Source organism: Callithrix jacchus, chromosome 3 (assembly GCF_049354715.1).
Source record: "Callithrix jacchus isolate 240 chromosome 3, calJac240_pri, whole genome shotgun sequence".
Lineage (NCBI taxonomy): Eukaryota > Metazoa > Chordata > Mammalia > Primates > Cebidae > Callithrix > Callithrix jacchus.
This window is the reverse complement of record NC_133504.1, coordinates 121378872-121398828: the sequence shown is the minus strand read 5'-3', so window position 1 is coordinate 121398828 and position 19957 is coordinate 121378872. Positions and strand designations below refer to the sequence as shown.

The window sequence follows — 19957 nt, the reverse complement described above, 5'->3', positions numbered from 1 at the left end:
CAAAGCTATTTGCCTTAATGTGTCCCTGAATATGCCTGTTCATTACTAGCTCTAAAAATTTTAAGTGGAATATCAATTACTTATTTATCATTGTTTTCTTTTGGTTCAAAGTGTGCTTTGTTCTCCTAAAGTTCCGAAATAGTGAGGGTGCTGCTGTTGGGGGGCACAGGGCTGGGGGGCAGAGGGCGGGGAGGTGGCGGTAGGAGTTGAGGTTTGGTTTCTGTGGTGCAACAGTGACATCCATTGGCCTGCCTGTTAATGCTATCTATAGAAAAAACCTGCTTCTCTGCTCTGCGACTGTTGGATTTTCTGATATAAAGATACAAAGAGAACAAACTGTCTCTGGGCCCATGTAAGACAAGCCAGTGATCAACAGCTGGTCCCCTGAAGACTGGGCTGGTTTCAGGACTCTTCCAAAGGATACATGTTCTAAGATCAGCACCAGCTGGGTGTTGCCTTCTGGTCATTTGGAGACAATCCTGGAACTGGTCCTCTCCGTGGAGTGTAGTACATTCATTAGGCTGTTGGGAAACCATTGGATTGAGCTCTAGATGTGCTATTGAATGCATAAGCCAGGGCAAATCACTTTGCCACTGGACTTTTCCAGACTGACAAAGTGAAGTTGATAGCAATACCAGCTTTGTAGTTACCAAAGGGCTTTTCCATACATTTTATAATAACTTCCCACAACAATTGTGAAAATTAGGAAAGTACAGATCAGACCTGCTCAGCATCCAACTGACTGTGAGGATGTGAAGCTGAACACCAAATCCCAGGGTTTCAAACCTCAAGCCTTGGTGACTTATATTTGCTGCTCTAGTTGGAATTAACTAAATAATTACAGAAATTCCTGCTTCCTTTCTGGAAACCCCCAGGAGAGGTTCTAAAAATGGAAAATCAAAGGAAAGTCTATGTGGCTGGATGTGAGAGATTGAGCAATGAGTCAGCATCTTTAAGTAGAAATAGATTTGCATTGCTGGCTGTCATCTCCATAAAGAACATAACAGGAAATAGCAAGACTAAAAATAATTATTTTCGCCTACTATGTGTCAGATACTCTGTTAAGCATTAAGATTGGAGGATAAAATAGACAAACTGTTTCATACCGTCCAGAGCCTCACTGTCAAGTGAGGGATACAGAGTAGGAACAGTGACTCATATGTCATAGTGTGGTAAGTGTTACATCAAGCATTCCTGCAGGATGCTACCCTTCCAAAGCCCCGTGTGTGTGTGTGTGTGTGTGTGTGTGTGTGCCCACTTGTGTGCTTGGTAGGATCCAAGTAGTGACTACCATAGGTACCTTTGGATAGATGATAAACAGGTGAATAGTGTCAGTTCAACTGGAAGCCAAAATAGCAAACTTTTTTCAATATCAAAACCAAGTAGTTTGCAAAACTGACACATCAGATACCTAACACATACAAAAAGAAAACCCAAAGATTCAATTGCACTTTGTATCATTTCATAGTAAATCTTTTTTTGGAAACAATTAGGGAATTTGTAACTAATTATTGTAAAATCCACCACTGACTCACTGGTAAAGCCTTTTCAAATCACTGTTATGATTAAACAAGCCAAAAAAAAAATGGCTAATCTAAAAATGGATCTCATTCAGATCCCATTCTTCCTTCTCGGTTGGCCCTCTAGCAGGAAAGCTTGGTTCTGGTGTCCCCTCTGATTAAATGATCTCATTGGAACCCTCATTGTGAATACTCCAGGCCCATCCTTCAGCCACCTCTCCTCTCCCTCGAAGCAGCTTCCGATGTAAACGAACTCTTCCTTGCTGCAGAGGCTCAAGAGCATCGATCACTCCCCACTTACAGGCAGAAGTCAACAGCAGACTCCAGGCACCTTGCCAAGAGGGCAGGCCCGGTGACTGAGTTCTTTACTCCCCTACTCCCCCACCACCTAGCCATTTGGATCCCTTTGGAAAAAGTGGCACCCACAGTTTAAAACATCACTTCTCATATTGGTCATTCGGGTTTAGAGCCACATGTTAGACAAACTGAGATTTTAGCCTATAATTGTTGGCTTTCCTTGAAATTCTTACATATATGTAACAACACCAAAGAATAAATCAGGACTCTAGTGATGTTGCCGTGGGCTTTGAGAAGCTTTATTTGTTTATTTATTTATTTATGAGATGGAGTCTCACTCTGTTACCCAGGCTGGAGTGCTATGGCATGATATTGGCTCACTGCAACCTCCGCCTCCCAGGTTCAAACCATTCTCCTGCTTCAGTCTCCAAAGTAGCTGGGACTACAGGTGTGTGCCACCATGCCTGGCTAATTTTTGCATTTTTAGTAGGAATGCAGTTTTGTCATGTTGGCCAGGCTGGTCTGCAACTCCTGACCTCAGGTGATCCACCCTCCCCAGTCTCCCAAAGTGCTGAGATTACAGGTATGAGCCACTGCGCCCTACCTGAGAAGCCTTTTTAACAAAATAAGAAAAAATGAGTTCATTTTGACTGAAGCAACCCATCTAAAATATGCATATGCTAAAGAAACCAAGAATGAAGTTGGGCAGGGGTACTTCAGAGACTGTGCTCAGATGCTGGGTATCACACAGAGGCCACCAGACTCAAGAGTGTGAAGCTAACTGCCCCTCCCCATTTCACACGTACCTCTCACATATGTCAGGGCACTGCCACCCGCCTCTGTGCACCCCAGTCCCCTCCAGAGCCCATCTTGCTTGCAAAGCTCCAGCACCATCAGCATCTTCACCATTCATCTTTTAGCAATTTGTACTTGGGTATAGAATAAATGCACAAGGAGCCCTTTGCAGGACTATCTGGTTAAGTGCATAGAGTGATTTGAGGTCCTCTGTAGAGGTCTCACTGCCCAAAAATCTTTCACCCAACTGCTTAAGATCCCATATCAGTCTATGAGGGGCTCATCCATTTGAGTTAATTCTTACCTTGTCTGTTTTTAAATACCCCTTGGAGAGAATCATCAACACCTCAGTGATAACTAGTCTGTCACATACTGATTGAATTATTATTTTTAAATTTATTTTAATTAATTATTTATTTGCGATGGAGTTTTGCTCTCTTGCCCAGGCTGGAGTGTAATGGCACCATCTCAACTCACTGCAACCTCCGCCTCCCAGGTTCAAGTGATTCTTCTGCCTCAGCCTCCCAAGTAGCTGGGATTACAGATGCCTGCCACCATGCCCAGCTACTTTTTCAATTTTTGGTAGAGAAAGGGTTTCACCATGTTAACCAGGCTGGTCTCAAACTCCTGACCTCAGGTGATCCACCCACCTTGGCCTCCTAAATGCTGGGATTATAGGTATGAGCCACTGCACCTGGCTTGATGAATTATTATTTTTTTATTTGTGGGTGGTTGTTTGTTTTTTTGAGACAGAGTCTCACTCTGTCACCCAGGCTGAAGTGCAGTAGCATGATCGCAGCTCACTACAGCCCTGAACTCCTGGTCTCCAGTGATCCTCCCATCTCAGCTTCTTGAGTAACTGGGACAACTGGCATGTACCACCATAGCCTGCTTACTTTTTTATTTTTTGTAAAGATAGGGTCTCACTGTTACCAAAACTGGTCTTGAACTCTTGGCCTCAAGTGATCCTCCTGCCTCAGTCTCCCAAAGTGCTGGGATTATAAATGTGAGCCACAGCAACTGGCTTAATTTGTTTTTAAAGATATTTTTCTTGAGAGATAATTTATATAAAATGTGTGACTCTTTAGTATTCCAGTTCCATGAATCCTGACAAATGTAGTCACCTGTGTAATCCACATTCTTATCAAACTATAACCCATTTTCATCACCACATAAAGTTTCTTTGTTCCCCTTTCCAGTCCACTCTGCACCCCAGGGCACCTACAGTTCTGATTTATTTCACTAACCAAAGATTAGTTTTTTTCTATCCTAGAAATTCGTTAAATAAAAAGAGTATATAACACAGTATATACTCTTTTTTGTTGGTATTTTTCACTCATTGTAAAGTTTCTGAACTTTATCTGTGTTGTTGCTTGTATTAATAGTTCATTGTTTATCCATTCTCCTACTGATGGACATTTGGACTGTGTCTGGTTTGGGGCTACTATGAATAAAGCTGCTATAGATATTAGTGTACAAGTATTTTTGTAGATGCGTTTTCATTTTTCTTTGGTAAATACCTAAGAGTAAAATGCTAGATCATAGGGTGGCTGTGTGTTTGATTTTCCATACCATTTTCCAAAGGGTGGTACCATTTTGTTCCATAATCTTCCCAACAGTTGGTGCTGGCAATTGTATTGGTTTCTATTGCTGTATAACAAATTATCACAAATGTAGTGTCTTGAAGCAGCATCAATTTATTAGCTCACAATACTCTAGGTCACAGTTGTGCATGGCACCATTGAGTTCTCTACCTAAGGCCTCACAAAGCTGAAATCAAGGTATAGACTGAGCTGGGCTCTTATCTGGAAGCTCTAGGGAAGAGTCTACTTCAAAGCTCATTCTGGTTGCTGGCTGAATTCAGTTTCTTGTGGTTGTAGGATGAATTCCCCGTTGCCTTACTGGCTCTCACCCAGAGCTGCTCTCTAGAGGCAGCCTGCATTTCTTCTCACATGGAACCCCACACACCCATCTTAAAGCCTGCGACACATTGAATCCCCTTGTGCTTTGAATCTCTTTGCCTTCTTCTTCTAGTGCCAGGCGGAGAGTTAAACCTCTGCTTTTTTTTTTTTCTTTTTTTGAGACAGAGTCTCACTCTGTTGTACAGGCTGGAGTGCAGTGGCGCAATCTCAGCTCCCTGCAACCTCCACCTCCTGTTTTCAAGCAATTCTCCTGCCTCAGCCTCCTGAGCAGCTGGGACTACAGGTGTGTGCCACCACACCTGGCTAATTTTTTGTATTTTTAGTAGAGATTGGGTTTCACCATGTTATCCAGGATTGTCTCAATCTCCTGACCTTGTGATCCACCTGCCTTGGCATCCCAAAGTGCTGGGATTACAGTCATGAGCCACTGTGCATGGCAACCTCTGGTTTTTAAAAGGCTCACCTGACTGGGCCAAACCTAATTGGATAATCTCTGTATCTTAAGATTCATTGATTTGGGACTCTAATTGCATCTGCAATTTCCCTTCACAATCAATGTTTGAATAACTAGGGGACAGGAATCTTGGCCATCTTTAGAATTCTGCCTACCATAGCAGTCCACGATGAAGCCCTAAAATCAGCATCACTTTTCATTATCCACTTGCTTAAGAATCCATGTATATTTTTCTTCTAAAGAACCATACCAACTGTAGTTTCAATAATTACACTCCTGTATTTCTAGCTACTTGAGAGGCTGAGGCAGGATGATTGCTTGAGCCTAGAAGCTGGAGACTGCAGTAAGCTGTGATTGCGACACTGTGCTCCATCCTGGGCAACAGAGCAAGACCCTATCTTAAAGAGAGAGAGAGAGAGAGAGAAAGGGAGGGAGGGAGGGACGGAGGGAGGGAAGGAAGGAAGGAAGGAAGGAAGGAAGGAAGGAAGGAAGGAAGGAAGGAAGGAAGGAAGGCAAAAGAAAGAAGTTCACAGTGTTGGTTAAAGTCAGCAATGGGCTGAGAGCCATGTCTCTAGATTCCTAGCCTAGAACTGTCTACTACACTCTAATCTGTACTTGCTTCTAGAGAGTGTCTGATCCTATAAGGGATTCTGATGTTGGTAATTTAAATCACCATATAAGTCTCTGAAAATCTAGAAATATTTATTTAAAATAATGCATAGGTATTTCCAAATTTAAATTTTTAAAATTTGGCTAAATCTTTCCACAAAAAGTGTTTTGTCAGCTTGAAACCATCTGGGTAGGGAAGGAGCCCGTGGGTCTGGCACAGGCTTAGATGCTAAGATCTTAGGAGTTCTTGGTTGTGTGCTTGAAATCTCATTCAGCCTGGGCACCCTGCATTTCTCCCTAATAGAGAATAAGTAATCATAAGCCTGACATTCAAGATACTCTCATAAGCCTCTTATTTTTCAAGATGATTCCAGAGAAGTTGGTTGTGAAGTCACACAACCTGCTAAGTAGAGACTAGAATTCAGGTCCCCTTGTTGCTGTACACCAGAGGTAATAACCAGCAGTAAAGCAGCCCAGTCTGTCCGGAAACAGTGCTTTGTTTGGCCCAAAGATTGTTGTTGCTCTTGTTGATTTAGAGATGGGGTCTCACTACGTTGCTCAGGCTGAACTCCTGGGCTAAAGTGATCCTCCTCCTCTCTCAGCCTCCCGAGTAGCTGGGATTATAAGTGTGCACTGCTGTGCAAAGCTTTGGTTTTTAATTGGATTAATTTTCAATATTTAAAAATTGGAAAACTTTACATAAACATCTAGATGTCCAGCAGTTTTCTGAAAAGTTGGGAGCTCAGGTAACAGTGGACCCAGTTTCTGCAGTGTAATAGTTGGATTAGGGTGTTCCTTTAAAGAGGACACGAGGCCTTCGGTGGCCACACTTCCAGCTGGTTCACTTTCCCCACTTACCCTCTTGGTCTCTGTAGGAACTTGAGTCATGACACATGCCTTACCCCAAGCTGTAGTTTTGAGACACCTTGTCTAACTGTTCAAACAATTTCTTATCTGGCCTATACACACAAAGTATGTTTGGCTCTCACTTCCTGGCAGTTGAAAATAATAAACTAGATTTTCAAAGTGGGTGAACTACTTGCTGGCTGTAAGTCTGGCTTCATTAAAAGAATACTTTCTCTGTGGGCCCATAGTCAGTTAGCACATGGAATCCTGGCTGTCAGCATTCATGTAATTTCAAAAAGTATCCCTCTCCTTATGTGCTAGCTTACGCCTCAGAAAGTTCCGACTTTCAGTGAATAAAACAACTAATATTGTGAAGTCAAAGAGTTGGCTTAGAAAAGCCACTTTCTCAGCTAAAGGACTTACTGAACCTGACTTCTTTGGAGACACATCTGTGTAGCCATATGAAATGAATGCAGGCAGTTGTTAATTGATGATTCTTCTTGAGCTTATGCAGCCAGAATCTTTCATTGATTAATAGTTGTGATTCTCAATCTTAGCTGCACATGACAATGGTCTTGGCAGCTTTTAAAAATTATGATGCCTGTGCTACAATTAAAATAGAAATCATGGTGATGACGATGCCTGTGATTCATCCTCAGAATTTTTGATTCAGTTGATTTGAGGTTGGTCCTGGGCCTCTGGGTCTTTTGGCTTTTGCTACTGTTGCATTGTTTTATTGTGGTAAACACACACACGCGCGCGCGCATACACTAAATTTGTCATCTTAACCAGTTTTAAGTGTATAGTTCAATAATGTTAAGTATATCAAAGTTATTGTGACATGGGCTTGACAACTTTCTTATCCTGCAAAACTGAAACTCTCTACGCACTAAAAACTCCCCATTTCCCTTTTCCATAACCTCTGGCTGGGCCTTGGTTTTAAAGGTTTCCAGGCGGCCCAGCACAGTGGCTTTTGCCTGTAATCCTAGCACTTTGGGAGGCCGAGGTGGGCGGATCGCTTGAGCCTAGGAGTTTGAAACCAGCCTGGGCAACACAGTGAGACCCCATCTAAAAATATATATATATACGTGTGTGTGTGTGTGTGTGTGTGTGTGTGTGTGTGTGTGTGTAAAATAAGGCTTCCAGGTGATTCAGATGTATCTTCAACCTTGAGAACCACTGACTTGGAGGGAAGGATTTCCACCTCAAAGGGGTTCTAAGGCTTTTACAGTTCTTACCGGGGTCTCCACAGCTGCCAATACCATCCACAAATAGGTGGGATGGGTTTTTTATGTACACAATAGTACAGGACTTCTGCCCTTGAGTAAAGTTAGCCTGTGCCTCAGGCCTCCAATTGTGGTACCACCTCAACTCACAACTTGGCTGCAGCTTTGCCTGTGAAATACTCACTCATGCCATGTGGCCTGGCTGAGATTCATGGGTTTTTGATCTCCTATCTCTCTGCCACTGATAGCTGTGTTTAATTTCTTGACGCACCCTCAATACCAGTTAAGGATGGGGAACCTGGGAAGGTGTACCAGGAAGCTGTGGCATTCCAGGAGTTCTTTGGACTTGGACTTAGACTGTCAGAAGAACCAGTCATCTGGAGGAGAGCCCAGAGCCATATGGATTTCCTGCCCCAGCAGTGGTGAAATTCAAGGCTTTGCCAGCAGTGCTGGACTGTTCTGTGGATTTGGCTGCTTTTTGCTACATCTACAACAATTAAAATGGTGTTTTGTGATGTTTGTGGCATTTAAGCTTACTGATTTTATTAACTTGATTCCTGGCACTTTCATCTGTCTCTCATGATCCTGATAGAATAGAAACATTGCTCTGTTCTGGTATTTTCCATGAGCTGCCTAGTTTGTTCATCTGTGGAAAACAGTTGTTTTGAGAAACAGATCCAAGTTGATGGAGCTAGGACCTGGCTTGCATCCTTTTTCTGTAGCATGAAATTCAAAACCTCTCTCTACTCTTGCTGGAGTGCGTCTAATCTTTCTCTCTGCCATCAGGCGTGACATCCTGACCCCATGCCATACCTTCATTCCCTGATAAGCGCTGCCCTGGTAAGTTCCACTGCATCACTACTGACCTACCTGACCTGGCATACTACAGAAATCTTTAAGTGCTAAACACTTTTATCACAAAACCAAACAAGAACAAGACTGGGTCACCTTTGGGACCCCTATGGATTACTGGGAAAAAAGAAATTTTTATGAGGAAAATTTGGGGCTGAAGTATTTGTTGACTTATGGTGGTACCTCTAAAGTCCTTTAAAAAAGTAAAAGAGTAATTTTCTGTGTTGTAGGTCTAGTGTTAAAGTCCAGTGATACCCCAGTGCCAAAGCTGCAGAAAGTTCTGGCCTCACTCATTGCAGCCGGAGCTTTGCAATTTTAATCTTGGACTGGTTCATGTGATTACCTGTTATTCAGATGCATCAATGGACTATGGCTTGCCCTGTGTAATCACAGCTCACTGCAGCCTCAACCTCCAGTGCTCAAATGGTCCTCCTACCCCAGCCCCCTGAGTAGGTGAGACTACAAGCATACACCATCATGCCCAACTAAATTTTAAATTATTTTTTATAGAAACAAGATCTCACTCTGTTGCCTCAGCTGCTCTTGAACTCGTGGGCTCAAACAATTCTCCCTCCTCAGCCTCCCGAAGTGCTGGGATTACAGGCATAAGCCATCATGCCCAGCCTGTTATGTATTCTTTACAGCATTTTTTTAAAAAGAGGAAATGCTAAGCAAACAGATGTTATTAAAATTGTCATGCAAACCAAAACGAGAATGTGAGATGATATTATATGAAGTATGAGAAAGATCTTTCAATTCTTACATCTTAATTTCTTAAAAGGAAATGCAGAGCAAGCAGGGACTCAAAGAGATATTTGCATTCCCATGCTGATAGCAGCATCAGTCACGATAGCCAAAAGGGGGAAGGAACCCAAGTGTCCCCAGAGCGATGAATAAATAAACAAACTGTGGTAAAATATTCAGTGGCCTATTATTCCGCCTTAAAAAGGAATGAAATCATGCTATAGAAGATGGCATAGATGAATTTTGGGGATATTATGCTAAGTGAAATAAGCCAGTCACAAAAGGACAATTACAGTGTAATTCTACTTATACAAGGTACCTAGAATAGTCAAATTCATAGAAACGGAAAGTAGAATGGTAATTGGCAGGGGCTGGGGAATGGGAGGATTGGACAATTACTGTTCCATGAGTTCAGAGTTTCAGTTTTACAAGAGAAAAAGAGTTCTGTGGATGAATGTTGGTGATGGTTGTACAACAACATGAATGTACTTAATACTCCCGGACTATATGCTTACATGTGATTAAGCTGGTTCATTTTATGTTATGGAGGCTGGTTTTTTTGCTTGTTTGTTTTTGAGATAGGATCTCGCTCTGTCACCCATGCTGGATGCAGTGGTATGATCACAGCTCACTGCAGCCTCAACCTCCAGGGCTCCAGCAATCCTCCCACCTCAACCCCCTGTGTAGCTGGGACTGCAGGCATGCACCATCATGCCCAGCTAATTTTTAAATTATTTTTTTTTGTGGAAACAAGGTCTCATTCTGTTGCTCATCTTCAACTCAGGGACTCAAGTGATTCTTCCTCCTCAGCCTCCGAAAGTACTAGGATTGCAGGCATGAGCCATCATGCCCAGCCTGTTATGTATTCTTTACAACAATTTTTTTTTTTTTTTGAGACGGAGTTTCGCTCTTGTTACCCAGGCTGGAGTGCAATGGCGCGATCTTGGCTCACCGCAACCTCCGCCTCCTGCGTTCAGGCAATTCTCCTGCCTCAGCCTCATGAGTAGCTGGGATTACAGGCACGCGCCACCATGCCCAGCTAATTTTTTGTATTTTTAGTAGAGACGGGGTTTCACGATGGTCTCATCTCTTGACCTCGTGATCCATCCGCCTCGGCCTTCCAAAGTGCAGGGATTACAGGCGTGAGCCACTGCGCCCGGCCCTACAACAATTTTTTTTAAAGGGGAAATGCTTAGCAAATAGAAGATGTTATTAAAGTTATTGTGCAGGTGCACATAGGGTTGGGGGAGGGAGCAAACAATCGCACTCCCTCTCCCTCGTCCACGGCTGCTGCCTCCTTCTGCAGCTCCTGGTGAAGACCTGGTACCTCTTTTGTGAAGCAGAGGCTGAGGAGACTCGGGTGCTCACCATGGCCAATCAAAAGCCCATGGAAGGAGTCAAGACAGATCAATGATCATATTAATTTGAAGGTGATGGGGCAGGATGGTTCTGTGGTGCAGTTTAACATTAAGAGGCATACATCACTTAGTCAAGGAATGAAAGCCTATTGTGAATGACAGCAATTGTCAGGGATTGTCAGTGAGGCAGATCAGATTTTGATTTGACAGGCAACCTATCAATGAAACAGACACACCTGTACAGTTGGAAATGGAGGCTGAAGATACAATTGATGTGTTCTAACAGCAGATGGGAGGTGTCTACTGAGAAGGGAACTTGCTTCATTACTCTAGAACTCTGTTCTTTTCAGACCAAGATGACATTTTCAATGAGAAAACTGAAATTTGGTTCTACTACATCCTGACTACTATAGTATAGTTTTCTCTATTATTTCATTTCCCCTTCCCCATTCCTTTACGGTACATATAGTAACTGGTATATGTGCACAAGCATATTGTATTTTTAAAAATCTAAACAGCCAATGGTATGTTTTGATTGACATCACATAGAGACGAGACAGGGAAAAATACTGATTCTGTGAAAATACCCCCTTTCTCCATTAGTGTCATGCTCATTGAGCTCTTATCTTTATATTCCAGTAAGTTATTTTGCTCTCACTGTTTAAACAAAAACAACAACATAAAACGCCTTACACACCTTGTCCAATTGGAGAATTTTAATGTTCTTCATTTATCATTGTAAAACCAAGGACAATTTTATAACTTTTTTGTATGTAGCTGTTACATATAGGGCAATCTGTGTTTAAATAGGGATAAATTACTCTAAAACAAAACAAAGCAAAAGAATTGTATGTCTGGGTTCAGTGGTTCATGCCTATAATCCTAGCACTTTGGGAGGCTGAGGCAGGCAGATCATTTGAAGCCAGGAGTTTGAGACCAGCCTGGCCGACATGGTGAAACCCTGTCTCTACTAAAAATATGAAAATTAGCTGGGCATGGTGGCACATGCCTGTAATCTTAGCTACTCAGGAGGCTGAAGCAGAAGAACTGCTTAAACCTAGGAGGTGGAGGTTGCAGTGAGCCGAGATCACGCCATTGCACTCCAGCCTGGGTGACAAAGCAAGACTCTGTCTCAAAAGGAAAGGGGTAAGGGGGAAAGGAAAGGGGAAAAGGGGGAAAAGAAAGGGAAAAGAGAAAAGAATCCTAGATACTTTTCCCTTCAAGTATCTTGTTTAAATAATTTTTTTTTTTGCTTAAAATGAAAAAAAAAAAAGATTGTTGTGCAAACCAAAACGAGTATGTGGGATATTACATGAATTTCTCTTTGGTCAGACTTATATAGAGAAGAGCCTAAGTCACAGAGAATTGCTTTTATTATGCCTGAGGAATGTATCTTAAACATGGGACATGCTGCTCAAAAATGGGCCTAACTTTGTTAGCTGTTTTAAGGAAACTAAGGTTCCACATCCATGTGCCTACCTGTCAAGTGGGCACACACACACCGTATCTCATAGGCACTTCCACCAAACTGAGGTCACCTTTCTCATCAAAGCTGCTCTCCTTCTAGTCTTCCCCATTTCTGTGAATTACGTATCATCACCCATCAGTTGCAAAGCTTGAAATCTGGGCATCTTCTTTGCCCCTTTTGTTTTTCTCACAACCTCCCACATCTAATAAAAATTAACAAGGCCTCTGTCTGTCCACTCTAAGACTTTCACACAAATGTTTAAAGCAGAATTATTCTTCATAGACCAAATGTGGGAATAATCCAAGTGTTCATCAACTTGTAAATGGATAAATGAAATGTATTTAGAATAGAATACTATTCTACAAGAAACAGGAATTAACTATTGAAACATGCTACAATATGGATGGACCTCAAAAACATTATGCTAAGTAAAGGAAGCCAGACACAAAAGATTACATATTGTGATTCAAGTTATGTGAATATCTAGAAAAGGAAAATCTATAGAGACGAAAAGGAGATCAGTGATGCTGGGTTAGGGGTGGGAGCAGGGATTGGGCCTGAGGGAATTTTGGGGGTGATGAAAATATCCTAGATTATGGTGATGGTTGCAAAATTCTATACATTTACTAAAAATTATTGAATTGTATACTTTTCTTAAAAAAGGCATTTTATTTGAAAAATAACTTAGATATTTTATATTGAGTCAAAAAGAACTTTTTCTTTTCTTTTTTTTTTTTTTTTTTGAGACAGTTTCTCTCTTTTTGCCCAGGCTAGAGTGCTATGGCACGATCTTGGCTCACTGAAACCTCTGCCTCCCGGGTTCAAGTGATTCTCCTGCCTCAGCCTCCCAAGTAGCTGGGATTACAGGTGTGCGCCACCACGCCCGGCTAATCTTGTGTTTTTCTGTAGAGATAGAATTTCTCTATGTTGATCAGGTTGGTCTCTAACTGCCGACCTCAGGTGATCTGCCTGCCTTAGCCGCCCAAAGTGCTGGGATTATAGGCATGAGCCTCCACGCCCGGCTCAAGCAGATTTATTATAGAAAGAAAAGCAAAGGGCATAACTGTATAAATCAAGAAAGAGATTTTGGCTAGGTGCAGTGGCACACACCTGTAACCTGTAATTTTGGGAGGCCGAGGTGGGTGGATCTTGATCCCAGGAGCTTGAGATTAGCCTGGGCAACATGGCAAAACCCTACCTCTACTAAAAATACAAAAATTAGCTGAGCACGGTGGTATATGCCTGTGGTCTCAGCTACTTGGGAGATTGAGAGAGGAGGATCACTTGGGCCTGGGAGGTTGCAATGAGCTGAGATCATGCCACTGCAGTCCAGGCTGGGCGACAGAGTGAGACCGTGTATCTAAATAAATAAATAAATAAATAAATAAATAAATAAATAAATAAAAGAGTTTCAAGAAAGATTAACAAGACCTATCCACTTCACTTTCTGACTTTTCTCCCTATCCTCACCTCTCCTTTAATCCCCTCTGCTATTACCCTAGTTCGGCCTATTTGTTTGTTTGTTCAACAAACATTTGACCACCTACTATGTACCAGGCATCACCTCCAGGTTGTACTCCCATGGCTGTGCCCTAACTAGTCTCCCTACCTCTGGCTTTGCCCCATTCCATCAGTAGCCATTACAACCATAATGATCTTTCAAGAAGGCAAATCTGATCCCATCCCTCTGCTTAAGAACTTCCAATGACTTCCAGTTGCCTTTTGGATAAACTTCAAACTCCTAACCAGGACCTGACTGTAGCTATGTATCTGGAGCCTGCTGGGCCTTTGTGCCCAGGCTGTGTGTGCCAACTGTAGCTGCCTTTTCTTTTGTGCTCTCCTCCCTCCATACCGGCGTCATCTTTTTCCTGGGTCTGCCAGCCTTCTTCATTCTCTTTGGTAACCTAACTCCCATTTAATCTCTATATCTCAGTTTAGAATCCTTTTGTAATCCCTTAGTTCCAGTTTAGGGGGCCTTTCTGTAGTTCCCCAGCCTGCCAGACAGATTTCATCACACAGTGCCCATGGAAAAGAGATGTACAATAAAACATATTAATAAAACATGTTAGGTGAATGAGCACTCAGAAAGAAACATCCAAAGAGGGACTGGTTGAGCCAATACAGGTTGAGTATCTCTTATCTTACATGCCAGGGACTGGAAGTGTTTTGGATTTCAGGTATTTTTTTTTTGGTGGGGGGCAGATTTTGATATGTTTGTATTATATATTTACCAGTTGAGCATCCCTAACCCAAAAATCCAAAATCCAAAGTGTTCCAGTGAAATTTCCTTTGAGCATTATATCAGTGTTCAAAGTTTCAGATTTTGGAGCAGTTTGGATTTCAGATTTTTGGATTAGGGATAAGTAACTAAAGCTCGACCTGCATTGACTTTTGTTACTTATGGCCCCCATATTTAAGGGAAAGGGTGTTTCTCAGAGTTAGGAAACAGGAGCTTTATATACAATTTCCATGAAGGACACAGTGAGAAAGAAAGTCAAGATGATTTATCACTCTAAAAAAAAATGAACATAGCAAAAAAACCATATTAAGATTTTCTGGTCTAATTCTGTAAATGAGATTATCAATGGAGTGATATACATACAAAGTGCTAAGGTCACTTGGCTAAAAGAAACTAAGGTAATATACATTTTCAGAGAAAAAAGAAAACTAGAAAATAATTCTATCCCTACTGTTGGCATTAAGTATATTGCTTCAGCAGGCATATATCTTAAATGTTTTAATTAAATTCTTTTTACTGGAAATTATTCTGTTACTTCAAATTAGGGACCAAAAAAAGAATACCCTGTTTCACTCTGCTCACCAGCTTATTTAACTGTGTGGCATGTTGACCTGAAACTTACTTACTCCCCAAAGAAAAGCTTTTATTTCACCATTTTATAAAGCATACATGCGTCTTAATTTGATTAAAAAAAATTCTTCTTGCATTAAGAAGATTCTGCCTCATTGCCCTTAAAAACGTTCTCTTCCCCCCAGATTTGCAAACTTAAGGAAGCATAAATCAAAACATTTGCTGTTTGTCAATATGATCAAGAAACACCCCATTTGAAAAACAAACTCAAAACTAGGCCAGATTTTTTTAAAGTCCCTTCCCAAATTAAATCAGTTGATTTAAACAGCTTAGACTCCCCACTAGATAAGAAAGAAAAAGTGGGATGGGGTGAGGGTGGGTATGTAGCCCAGGTAATGGGAAAAGAAATTGAGTTGGATTCCTTAAGCTTCTCATTTTGCCTGTTGCTATGACTGTCTTCAACTGTCAGCTCTGAATCTCTAGCAGACTTGAGTTGGAATCACGCAGTAGGGACTTACTATAGTCTTATTTGGGTATTCAGAATAATATTCGTCATTATATATCATACCAAGGCAATTTTTAAAGTAATCTTATTGGCCAATGGTTTAGAAAGAAAGATATTTTTTTTCTGAAGAAGATCCAAAGTTCTCCTCTCTGCTTCTGTAAAGTCTTACATTTTTCTATTTTTTGACCTTTTTGTCTACACACAGAGAAAGGATCTTTAAGGTAAACTGCTAGGCAGCTTGCTGAGAGAAAAAAGGCAGGGTGGAGGAGTGCAGTGGGGTTTAAATAGCAGCCAAGTTGAGCAATAGTGTATTTTCCTCTTCAGAATGAATTTGGCTATTTTCTTCTTTTTTATACTTGTTCTTTACTGTGTTTTTTGTTTAAAATTTTTTTAATTGTGATGAAAAATACATAAAATTTATCACCTTCATTACTTCTAAGCATGCAATTCAGTAGTGTGAAGTATATTCACATCGTGGTACAATAGCTCTTCAGAACCTTTGCTTCTTGCAAAACTGAAACTCTGTATCCATTAAACAACTCCTGTGTCCCCACTTTACTATTGTTTTTTAAAATATTTATTTATTTGTTTGCTTTGAGACAAGGTCTCACTTTTTTGCCTAAGCTAGGGTGCAGTGGCGCAATTATAGCTCAAGGTAACATTGAACTCCTGCGGTCATGTGATTCTCCTGCCTCAGACTCCCAAGTGGCTGGGTCTACAGGCATGTGCCACCACACCCAGCGATTTTTTTTTTTTCTTTTGTAGAGACAGGGGTCTTGCTTTGTTGACCAGGCTGGTCTGGAACTCCAGGCTTCAAGTGATCCACACACCTCCGCTTCCCAAAGTGCTAGGATTACAGGTGTGAGCCACCATGCCCAGTCTTACTGTTGTTTTTAAATTAGAATTAAAAAGTTGGACTCTTCTGATGCTATATAATGTTTTTATCAATTCATATGTCAAGAAGTCAAAATATTTAAGTATTTTTAATTTAAGAGATACCTGTTTCCTATGAACAGTGATATATTTCTATAGGTTATTGATTTTTTTCTTCTCTTCTACACATTTTCAGGTAGGTGGGAGAGGAAATCATTCATATCCTTAAACCTTTAGTTGCCTCTCTGATTCTCCCCATAACGTGAGGATCGAGACCGAGTTGTCTTCTAATTATAGGAAGCAGAATAATCCTCCTTTTCTAGATCACATGTCAAGTTTGTCCTACCTTCCTTCCTTCCTTCCTTCCTTCCTTCCTTCCTTTCTTCCTTCCTTCTCTCTCTCTCTCTCTCTCTCTCTCTCTCAACACAGGGTCTTGCTCTGTTGCCCAGGCTGGCACAATCTCAGCTCACTGCCGCCTCCGCCTTCTGGGCTCAAGTGATCCTCCCACCTCAGCCTCTCAAGTAGCTGGGATTACAGGCATGCACCACCATACCCAGCTACCTTTTGCATTTTTTGTAGAGACAGAGTTTCCCCCTGTTGCCCAGGCTGGTCTTGAACTTCCGGGTTCAAGTGATTCGTCCCGCCTCAGCCTCCCAAACTGCTGGGATTACAGGCATGAGCCACCGCGCCTGGCTATGTCAAGTTTCTAGAAGCCATTTCTTTCCTTCTGCCCACTCATCCTCCCCATTACCCCCACTCTTCAGCAACTGTGGATACTAGTCTCTGGTCTTAGGGTTCATACCAGCTGCCAGGGGTCCTTCTTGGGTTGGCTCCAGTTTTCTGAAGTCTGGCAGTTAGTTAATAAGGAAGCCAGGGATGTAAATCATGGGCCTAGACAGTTTCTTCTGGGTATGCTTTTAGGTTCTGTCAGGGTTTTATTCCTATACATGAGGAAGAGACCAATGTTCCCTTTAGACACAGATATGAACGCAGACCAGAGATAGACAAGGTGGGGTGTGGGTAGGGAGTGGGAGGGAAGCTCAAAGTCCAGATTGCTTATCAGCACTGGTGAAGACACATCCATTTATGAAGAGCAGGGATCTCATGCTGGGTAAGAGGACAAAAAGCAGAATTCTTAATCTGGCAGCTCCCATACCGACAGGAGCAGGGTTCTCACCTGTTAATTAGTGATATGGAAGTACCCCTGGTATTTCTAAAAACAGTTTTCGAAGGATTATTTGTTTTGTGATCTCAGTAGTTTCAAAACTCCAATGGAACATTTATTGGAGATCTGTTATCTACCATGCGTTGTACTAGATATTGTAGGTACCCAGATGAGTAAGAAAGATGTGTCCCTTCCCTCAAGAATCTTACTGTCTAGTTGTCAAAATCCTGGAGTATATTATAAGTAGAGGCTGAGTGTGATTGCTGATTCCTGTAATCCCAGCACTTTGGAAGACCAAGATGGGAGGAACACTTGAGGCCAGGAGTTCAAGACAAGCCTAGTCAACATAGAGACCCCATTTTTATTTTTTTATTTTTTTGAGACAGAGTCTTGCTCTGTTGCCAGACGCCAGGCTGGAGTGCAGTGGTGCAATCTCAGCTCACTGCAATCTCCACCTCCTGGGTTCAAGCAATTCTCCTGCCTCAGCCTCCCGAGTAGCTGGGACTACAGGCGCACGCCACCATGCCCAGCTAATTTTTGTATTTTTTAGTAGAGACAGGGTTTCACCATTTTGGCCAGATGGTCTCGATCTCTTGACCTCGTGATCCACCCACCTTGGCCTCCCAAAGTGCTGGGATTACAGGCGTGAGCCACCACGTCTGGCCGAGGCCCCATTTTTATAAAAAATTTAAAAATTAGCTTGTCATGATGGTACGTGCCTGTGTTATCACTTACTCAGGAGTCTGAGGCAGGAGAAACCCTTAAGCCCAGAGATCCCATTGAGGCTGCAATGAGCTGGATCATGCCAATGTTCTCCAGCCTGGGTGACAGAGTGAGACCCGGTAATTGATCAATCGTTAGATTGGCAGTTAGAGGATAAATGGATAGAGAGGTGAGTAAATAGATAAATAGATGATAGTAGAGAAGGCTGAGAGCTGATACAGGCTGAGTAACAAAGTCAGGGGACCCTAAAGTTATTCAAGGGATTAAACAGGAGAAGGTAAACAAAGCACTCAGCAGACTGCCTGAGACACTGGTCAGTAAATGAAAGTTGTTGTCAGTAGCAAGCATAATATTCAGATAAATTAGCCCCAGGAGTAGATCTCATTGGGAATACAGGGCAAACACATATGCTTCTCAGAAGTTTTATGGTAAGTACCAAAAATTTGGTTCATAAACAGGGAAAAAAATGGCTGGAGTAATTGAGAAAAGATCTTGGAAGAATGGGACTTACATAAACAAAGGGGGACAAGGAGGACAGCCTGGCCTCATAAAAATGAGATGGGCATGTGTCTAGTGTTCTAGGAACATTAATTCAACCATACCTGTGTGCACTATTCACCATGTGGCATCAGAGATGAATGAGGCAGAATCTCTGTTCGTAAAACACTTTTCATCTAGGAGGGAAGATTTTCATTTTAGTGATATCGATAGCTTTATTAAAGGTAAAATGTGATAAAGGCTATAGTAGATGATTGAATGATGCAGTTTGGAATACGCAGAAGAGAGAGAAATTGCTCTTGGATGAAGATCAGAGGCATTTCATTGAGAAAGGAATATATTTTGCAGGTCCTGGGAGGTTGGCTAGAATTTCCATAGCAGAGATTGGGGTTAAGGAAAAGACTGAAACCCAAACAAAAGAAAATGTGAGCCAAGCACGGAGGAGGGAAACCAGGGCATGCTTGTAAAAATGGTAATTATTCATCTCATTAAAGGTCGCTAGAAAAACTCTGACCCTGATAGCTTAGCCAATTAGGATGAAATCAGGCAAGTTATGTGAAAAGGTACAATTTTTAAAGGAAAAACTGAGTAAGTTCCTATTTACTGAGGAAAAAGGTCATTCTAGAGATATCTGGGGCTTTGTTCATCCCCCATTAGACTTATGAGATAAGAAGGGTTTATAAGTAGTTTAGTTTTTCTTAGTGTCTTGAATAGGAATAAAGTCTTTCCCTACAGAGAATGAATGTGTCCACTTTTCTTTGCCCTCTAGGAGATAGCAAACTTTGTCCTCTTATTAAAATGGTTTCACCTACAGCACATCTTGGTTGTCCAGGGCGGTGTGAGAGAAAAGTACGGGCTTTTGGGTTGGGCAGACTTCTCTGATTCTTCATTCTCTCCCTTCTTTACTATTAGACCTTGGCAAGTTACTTAAAAGCTGAGCTTCATTTTCTCTTCTATAAAACAGGACTGATAATGCTATCTGGAGGTATTACTGTAAAAATTAGAAAAAAGTGTATAAATGCCCAGGCATGGTAAATGACCAGACACAAAATACATGATGGCTGCTTCTCTTACCAATAGACTATGGCACAGCTGTTTGTGGACAAGTGTGTCTGTATTGCCATGATTTTTGGTCCACCATCAAGAAATGGCAGCCAAGAGCCTGCTAGAATCTGCTTAGGACTTTGTTATCTTCTTGCCTTTGGCCAATACAAGCACACTTTGGATACCGCCCAAATGTGCTGACTTAGAAGAACTTTAAAAATATACGTTTTCCCCCATCTTGTCTTCTGG

General features: G+C 41.8%; 1 protein-coding gene and 1 pseudogene across 4 annotated transcripts in view; both read left to right on the top strand.

The window, feature by feature from the left end:
- Positions 1 to 19957, top strand: part of SHROOM3 (shroom family member 3) — a 371721-nt gene that overhangs the window by 239536 nt on the left and 112228 nt on the right. The window lies entirely within an intron of this gene.
- On the top strand, positions 10506 to 11059 carry LOC144581807 (small ubiquitin-related modifier 2 pseudogene; annotated as a pseudogene).